Genomic DNA, 8,942 nt, shown 5'->3' on the forward strand with positions numbered 1-8,942 from the left:
TCTTCTTCCAGGTAGGCTCTGCTAAGTGTATCAGCGATTTTCAACTCCTTTCCTGGTTTGTAGGTTACTAGCAGATCATAGGGTTGATGTTTCATCAACATCCTTTGCAGTCGTGTTGGCGCTTTTTCTAGAGGCTTTTTGAACACTGTCTCCAATGGCTTGTTATCTGACTGCACTCTTACTGGTTTACCATAGAGGTTTTGGCTGAATTGTTCACAGCCGTACACAATGGCTAAAAGCTCTTTTTAAATCTGAGCATACCTTTTCTGGCAGTCTGTCAGTGATCTTGAACCATAGGCTACAGGATTGAACCAAGATGGCGGTTTCTCTCTGTCCCGACAGAATGGTGTTTTCGTGTTTTTTGTCTTGTGAGTCGCAGTGTTTTTGTACGTTGTCGTCGCGTCTACCTGTCTGTAAGCGCAAATACAGTCGCGAGTTTCTGCTCGATGTCGGCAGAACCGCATTTTTACAGTTAAACTCCACGCACGCGGAACAGCTGTGGGATCTCGATCTGCTACGGAGGCCTTCACCATCACCGACCCCCACTACTGCATCTCGCCCGCAGCGGAGGCGCCACAAGCGGCATGACAGGAAGCAGAAGAGGGGTAAGCGCGGAGGTATCCGGGCTAGGCTAACGGCTAACCCACACAAGCCATCTATTCCCACCATCATACTGGCTAACGTACGCTTGTTGGACAATAAACTGGACTACATTCGATTACTACGCTCAACTCAGAGGACTGTAAGAGACTGTTGTGTTTTTGTGTTCACGGAAACATGGCTCAGCAAAAGTGTTCCAGACGGCGCTATTCAGCTCGACCAGCTGACGTGCTATCGAGTGGACAGAGCTCTCGTCGCGGGAGGAAAAACCCGCGGCGGCGGGCTTTGTGTTTACATCAGTGACGCGTGGTGCCCTGATACTGTTGTGATCAGCAAACACTGCTCACCCCTGGTGGAGTTTATGATTATTAAGTGCCGGCCGTTCTATCTGCCGAGGGAATATACTGCTATACTGCTCATTTCAGTTTAAATTCCCCCGAACAACAGCTGCAACAGGAATGACGCACTAAATGAACTGTACCAGCACATCAGTGAGCAGCAGACAGCACACCCCGATGCTTTTCTCATCATAGCTGGGGATTTCAACCATGCTGACCTTAAGAGTGTGTTTCAAAATATACACCAGCACATCAACTTTCCAACACGAGGTAATAACATTTTGGACTTTGTTTACACCACACAGAAAGGAGCTTACAAAGCCCCCCCCCCCCCCCTTCCCCCACCTCGGAGCTTCAGACCACATCACTGTTATGCTAATGCCTGCATACAGACCGCTCATTAAAGTAGCCAAACCAGTTTACAAACAGATTAAAGTGTGGCCAGAAGGATCATCAGAGGTTCTTCAGGACTGCTTCAACACAACTGACTGGGACATGTTTAAGCAGGCTGCCACATGCAATAACACCACCGACCTCCAGGAGTACTCAGAGACTGTCACTGCCTATATTAACAAGTGTATTGATGATGTAACAGTCACAAAGACCATCACTGTCCGGGCCAACCAGAAGCCATGGATGACAGGGGAGGTCTACAGACTCCTGAAGACACGGAACGCTGCCTTCAGAGCTGGAGATGAGGTGGGCCTGAGAACAGCTAGGGCCAACCTGTCCCATGGCATCAGACAGGCTAAGAGACAGCACTCCAGGAGGATAGCTCATCAATTCAGCGACAGCAGAGACACTAGGAACCTGTGGCTGGGGATACAGACCATTACGGACTACAAGCCCCCACCACGGACCTGTGACAACAACATCTCTCTGCTAAATGAGCTGAACACCTTCTTTGCTCGCTTTGAGCAACAAAACAGCACCACTGCACAGAAGACTCCACCTCCTCCCGGCGACCAGGTGATGACGCTGAACCCAGACAGCGTGAGGAGATCCTTCAGTAGGATCCATGCCCGCAAAGCTCCGGGTCCTGACAATATCCCTGGGTGTGTACTGTGCAGCAGAACTCACTGATGTCTTCACAGACATTTTTAACATCTGTGGTGGAAAAATTCATTTAACATTGCTTCTGTATACCTATATAAGCATGTGGTTTCTTTGAATTGCTGTGTGGCTTCAGAGGGATGACACCTGGGGGAAAACAGATGTCTGAGTATGACCTGAGAGGGTCATTGGGCCATATAGTGGGGGGACTAAGTCCTAAATGTGTGAGGACGGCTGTCTGCTGTTTTGGCACACGCTTTGCATGCAGAGGAGATGCAGATGGCGAAGAAGGAAAGAGTGAAAGCCAAAACCGACAAGGAGTGACAGCTGGCGGTAGTGCAAGCCGTGTCGAGGCCGGGGGGCTATCCTGCGCAGCGAATCCAGCAGTGGAAAGCGGGAAGATGGAAAAGAAAAGGAGGAAGATATCCGAACGAAACTGAAAGAAACTCTGAAAGATGGGGTTGTCGGATCTGCAAGACTGATGAACATGAGATATCGAATTGTACCAGATACAGACTGTGCAAAAAGGACAGTCATTGGGCGAAGGATTGCCCGGAGAACCGGCGAAATCAACAAGCATACTGAAGCGAGGGAGACGGAGAGCAGAGAGGAGGGGTCCTGGGCGAGCAACCAACAGTCACAAGTCAGGGAAGTGAAAATGTTCTAACCGCAAACACATACACATACACTGATGTACTTTCTGCTCTCTGCAATGAAGATAACGCTTGCTTTCCTTTGAGTATGTCTGATTCTATTGATAAGCATACTGACAAATGTGCTATTATGTTTAAAATTGAAGCTTTTATGAAAATGCCTAAATATCCTATGCTAGTAGAGGGGATATTGATTGAGTTTTTAGCTGATATAATATATACAGCCATGTGATCTGCAATGCCAACCACAATTAACAAGCGAAATTAATGAGTCAATTTCTGCATCAGGGCACGTAATTTGTGAAAGGTTCACAGTGCCTCTGAACTGTGAAACAAAAGGGGGTGAGGTGCTGAGGCATGCTTTTCTCTAAAAACTGTGTTTATGCCAAAGACTGGAGACAGATAGGGGAGGGGGTGAAACACAGTGAGAGTCTGGGAGCGTTTATGACTGAGTGCAAGCATGACATTGAAACAGAGAGAGTTGTGGTACTCATTGACAAAAGTCAGAGGGGGGTCATTGCATGGCAATCGTTTGCGCCTCAGAAATACATCCAGCATTAACAAAAGTGCCATCAGAGTTATGGGCAAAACACAAATATGATGTGGGTTTGATTAAAGGATGTGAACCAGTTGTGGTTACCCCAAAATCTGATTACAGACCATGTCAACGTCAATACCTTCTAAAACAAGAGGCAATTCTTGGTATAGAACCGGTATTTGAGTCACTATTAAAGGAGGGAATAATGGTACCATGCAATGATTCCCCAGTTCGCACTCCAATTTTTCCTGTAAAAAAGATAAGGAATGTGGGTCAGCCCACAGAGTGGCGATTTGTACAAGATTTACAGGCGGTGAACGCTGCTTTCATGCAAAGGGCTCCATCAGTACCAAATCTGTACACAATTTTATCACAAATACCACAAGATGCAACATTCTTCTCAGTGGTAGATTTGGCAAATGCATTTTTTAGTGTGCCAGTTGATAAAGACATCCAATTCTGATTTGCATTTGAATTTGAGGGCAAAGGTTACAACGAAGCCCTAAGAAGGAGTTTGGAAGCTTTGACCCTGACAGCAGGTACAGCTTTGTTACAGTATGTGGATGATCTTTGCTTGTGTGCTCTTGATGAGCTTAAATGTGTAAACTGCAGTTCGTAAAACAACAGATTACATTCCTGGGGTACCTAATAACACCAAATAGCAAATCACTGTCTGAAAAAGGGGTTAAAGCTATAAAAGAGGCCCCAAAACCAGTAACAAAGAAACAAATGCTTAATTTTTGGGGATGTGTTCCTAATGAAGAACATGTATTCCAAATTATAACATTTTTGAGCTGCCCCTGAGAACCCTGAGAGGGAAGGGGTTGAATTTATGTGACAGGATTGAGTGGACAGAGAAAGTGGAAGAGGCATTTCTGAACATGAAAGTTCAGCTGTCTGTTGCGCCAACTCTGGGCTTGCAGGCCCCAAATAAACCCTTTGTTCAGATGGTTGATGAGAAAAATGTATTTATGACTTCTGTATTGTTGCAGCATCATGGAGACAGATTGAGACCCGTGGCATATTTTTCCAGCAAACTGGACCCAGTTGCAGCCGGTCTGCCACACTGTCTGAGGGCCGTGGCAGCTGCTGAGATGGCCGTGATGGCTTCTAGAGAATTCGTAGGTTACTCTGATTTGAAATTGATGGTGTCTCACACAGTGTCCATGATTTTGCAGGAATAGAAAACATCACACTATCAACAGCTCGATGGTTAAGATATCATACTATTCTGCTTGATATGACTAACATCACTGTTAAGCGATGCACACCCTTGAATGCTGCTACTCTCCTTCCAACAGAGGAGGATGGGGAGGAGCATCATTGTTGTTTAACAGCAATCGAACAAGTGTGTACACCACGTCCAGACCTGTCTGACGTGCCACTCGAAAATTGTGAAAATGTCCTCTTTGTGGATGGCTCAGCTTTTAAAGATCCACAAACAGGCCTGAATAAGGTTGGTAATGCAATAACAACTGAATTTGACATTGTGGCCTCTGGCTCATTGCCATCAAATTATTCAGCACAAGCAGCTAAGCTTTTGGCATTAACAGAAATATGCAAACTAATGACAGACAAATGCGTAACGATTTACACAGATTCACGATATGCATTCGGGGTTACTCATGATTTTGGGGCGCTGTGGAAACAGAAAGTTTTTAAAGTCAGATGGGCGACCAATATTAAATGCACCCCTTGTGGCAGATTTGTTAGTCACTATTTTGCTGCCAGAAAAGATAGCGATTTGTAAATGCGCAAAATCATCAGAGTGTACTTTGTTATCTGAAAATAACCCTGACATTTCTTCATCTTTACAGGGCATGCAGACATTTGCGACAGGGCAGGAGAGAGAGAAATGGAAACAGTGTGGCTGTGAAGTGGTGAATGGAGTATGGATGAGCAGATATGGCAAGCCTTGTTTACCTAAAACACTTCTTTCCTCACTATGCTAAGTCGATGCATGGGAAAGACCACGCATCGAAAGGGGGAATGATTATGCAAATTAAAGAATTGTGGTTTACAAAAGGGTCCAAAATTTATGCAGAAAATTTTTGAAAAAGATGTGTCATTTGTAATACACATAATGTGGCAAGAGGCATAAAAATGTCTCACGTATTCCAGCAAGCCCTTTGAATATTTACAGATGGATTTCATTGAACTGTTCCCATGTGAAGGGAAGGGAAAATGGTTTGGTATTTGTGGACATGTGGTCCAAATGGGTAGTGGTCTGCCCAATGTCCAAACAGGATGCAGCAGCAGTAGTAAGGGCTCTCCTGACTGAAATAGCCCCGAGATGGGGAAATTCCACGAAAAAGCAGTTCAGACAATGAAACACATTTTGTGTAGGGGCAATAAAAATCTAATTGGCTAAGTGTTGTGAGAAAACTGGACTCACATGGGTTAAGGTGCTCCCAATCGTTCTCATGTACATGAGAATGAGAAATCGATCCAGAGTAAACCTGAGCCCTTTTGAAATTCTCTTTGGCAACCCACCATTTGTGAGTATTGAAAGTGGGTAAACAAAAGCTACCATCTACAGGTGTGTGAGCATGACATGTTGAGTTATTGCAAGGAAATGTCTTCTCTGTTGTCTAATGTCTGTGTTCAGGTGAAAGTTGCTCAGGAGAAGGTTGCTGAAACACCATTGCACAACCTGAAACCAGGGGATTTCGTGGTGGTATGAGATCTGAGGAGAAAGTGGCTGGGACCGTTCCAGGTGCTTCTGACCACTCACACGGCTGTGAAGGGAGCAGAGAGAGCAACGTGGTTCCAGGCTAGCCACTGCAGAAAGGTCCCACCTGCATCCGAGGAAGAGGAGCTGAGGGAGTAAGGATCTGGAGACACACACGTCAACAAGACCGGAATCCAGCCTAAACATCAAGAGTCCTTATCAGCGGGAAGAGCAAGGTTAAGACTGAAAAACAGCATCGAAGAAGTCTGTGCGCAAGTGAAAAGATAACTATGAGCATCATAGTTGAGTACATCATGTTGTTTTCATATTCCAGACTACAGTGACAATGTTATCAATATCATCACACACATGAGAATGGCCGTAAAAGAGCCTGAACGTACACATAATGCTGCTAAATGATTTTTGCTGCTATTATGTCTACTATGTATTTTTTTAGTTGATATCCAGCTCAGTACAGAGACTGAAGTTTAACATTTAACATCAAATGGTTCAAATGATGCGTACAATGAAGACATTATGATGGATTTGAACAGGGAGAAAGTAATTGATGAAGGGACAAACAGTAGTGGAAGCTACAGTGAAATGTGTTAAATGTATGAGATTTATGAGATTATTTTCTTTGAAGTAAGTAATGTTCAGGCCTATCTGAATCTATACTGTTTGCTTGCTTGAAATAGGGTCTGTCCCCATATAAAAAGCCTTAGCATATTTTCTAACTTCTTTTACAAACTTAAGAGGGTGATCATTTATGAGAAAACGAGGGATGAAGAGGATAAATGTGATGAAATACCTTAAGTTTGCTTTATTTTGAATCATGATTGTATTTCTGAGTGTGAATTTTTTGATTTTGGATTGTGTTTGTATCTGCGACGTGACTGGGGGTCTGACTAAATGTCAGGAATGCAGTAGCAGTGACTTACTCGTTTAGCCCGGCGCCCAGAGCAAACATAATGTTAAGTGTGTAGTGAAAATATAACCAGTAGAAATGAATTTTTATGTTTTATTGATCAATGAATGATAAAAAAGGGGAAATTGTGGTGGAAAAATTCATGTAACATTGCTTCTGTATACCTATATAAGCATGTGGTTTCTTTGAATTGCTGTGTGGGTTCAGAGGGATAACACCTGGGGGAAAACAGATGTCTGAGTATGACCTGAGAGGGTCATTGGGCCATATAGTGGGGGGACAATGCCTGAGGATGACCCGAGGGGGTCACCTAAGTCCTAAATGTGTGAGAAACAGCCCATAGAGAGTGTTCCTTGTTATGTGTGGAAATTTACAGCTGTTCAGACTCTGTAACCTTGAAGCAGCTGAGGTATATAAGGTGGACGACTGCACTCTTCCTGGGTCGGTTTCACTCTGCAGGAACTCAGTGTTGCTGTATGACTGTATGACTGTCTGACCTTCTTTGCAAAGAATAAAAGCTTTCTTTTTAATTATACCTGAATTTGAGTCTGTCTCTTATGCTGACGAGAGTTGATTTAAATTTTGCCACGACACATCTCACTGAGTCAGGCTGTTGTTCCCACATGCTTTAAAACTACCACCATCATCCCAGTCCCGAAGAAGCCATCTCCATCCTGCTTCAATGACTACCGTCCTGTTGCACTTACCCCCATCCTCATGAAGTGATTCGAACGGCTAGTCATGCACCACATCAAGTCTGCCCAGCACGTTCCTCTGACCATCAACGGTGCGACTTTGGAGAGAGTGAGCAGCACCAAGTTCCTGTGTGTGCACATCACAGAGGACCTCTCCTGGACTGAAAACACAGCAGCACTGGCCAAGAAATCACAACAGCGTCTCTACTTCCTCCGCAAACTGAGGAGAGCCAGAGCCCCACCCCCCATCATGTACACCTTCTACAGAGGCACCATCGAGAGCATTCTGTCGAGCTGCATCACTGTGTGGTATCGCGCCTGCAACGTGTCCTGCCGAAAGACTTTGCAACGCATAGTGAGAGCAGCTGAGAAGATCCAGGACATTTATGGAACACGTCTCACCCGCAAAGCCCTCTGCATCACAGGTGATCCCACCCACCCATCACACAGCTTCTTCAGCCTGCTACCATCAGGGAGGAGACTGCGGTGTCTCCAGGCCAGAACCAGCAGACTGAAGGACAGCTTCATCCACCAGGCTGTCAGGAAGCTGAACTCCCTCCCAAACCTGTCCTGAACCTGAACTTGAAGGATGTCCATCCTGCAAAATGACAGCACCTAAGCCCTCTGAACTTGCATCCACAGAAAGAGTCACGTCCTTGTTGACATCAAAGAATTTGAGAACTGGCGCGTTGCTTAGTTATGATTTCAGCATCTCAAAACTCTTTTGCTGGGAGGTTTCCCAGTGCCAAGCCACACCATTTTCCAGGAGTTTCCTCAGCGGCGCACTGATCTCTGACAGGTTTGGAACAAATTTTGCAAGATATAGAACCATGCCAAGAAACCTCATCAAGGCAGCTTTGTCTTGTGGCTTAGGCACCTCTACAATTGCTTTGATTTTGTCTTGGTCTGGTTTCAAACCTTCTCCAAACAGTACATGCCCTATATACTTTATTTCAGACATTCTGATCTTGCATTTGTCCCAATTTAATTTCAGATTTATACTCCTGATTCTCTCTTAAAGCCGTCTGAGCCTTTCATCGCGCTGTTCCACATTTTCTCCCCACACGAGTATGTCGTCCATGATATTCACGACTCCCTCCAGGTCTTCGAGCCTTTTTGCTATGCACTTCTGGAAGATTTCTCAGGCTGATAATACACCAAAAGGTAGCCTCTTGAAAGAGTATCTACCAAAAGGTGTATTAAATGTACAAAGCTTGGAACTCTTTTCATCCAATTGAATTTGCCAAAAGCCATGGTTAGCATCCAACACAGAAAAAACTTTTGCATTTGGCATTTCACTCAACACTTCTTCAACTGTTTTGAGTGGAAAGTGTTCTCTTTTTATAGCTTTGTTCAAATCTTTGGGATCAATGCAGATTCAAAGTTTGTTTGGCTTCACAACCGTCACCATACTATTGACCCAGTCTGTTTGTCGACCACTCCAAGACTTTCCATTCTGCTTAGTT

At 44.7% G+C, this 8,942-nt stretch overlaps 1 long non-coding RNA gene across 1 annotated transcript; it reads left to right on the top strand.

Moving 5' to 3' along the window:
* Positions 1 to 2,228: 2,228 nt before the first annotated feature.
* LOC127948571 (uncharacterized) lies at positions 2,229 to 7,314 on the top strand. The gene is made up of 2 exons (XR_008152114.1): positions 2,229 to 4,303; positions 4,484 to 7,314. It is a non-coding gene; the product is annotated as an uncharacterized LOC127948571 (long non-coding RNA).
* Positions 7,315 to 8,942: the final 1,628 nt, after the last annotated feature.

Source organism: Carassius gibelio, chromosome B1, assembly GCF_023724105.1.
Source record: "Carassius gibelio isolate Cgi1373 ecotype wild population from Czech Republic chromosome B1, carGib1.2-hapl.c, whole genome shotgun sequence".
Lineage (NCBI taxonomy): Eukaryota > Metazoa > Chordata > Actinopteri > Cypriniformes > Cyprinidae > Carassius > Carassius gibelio.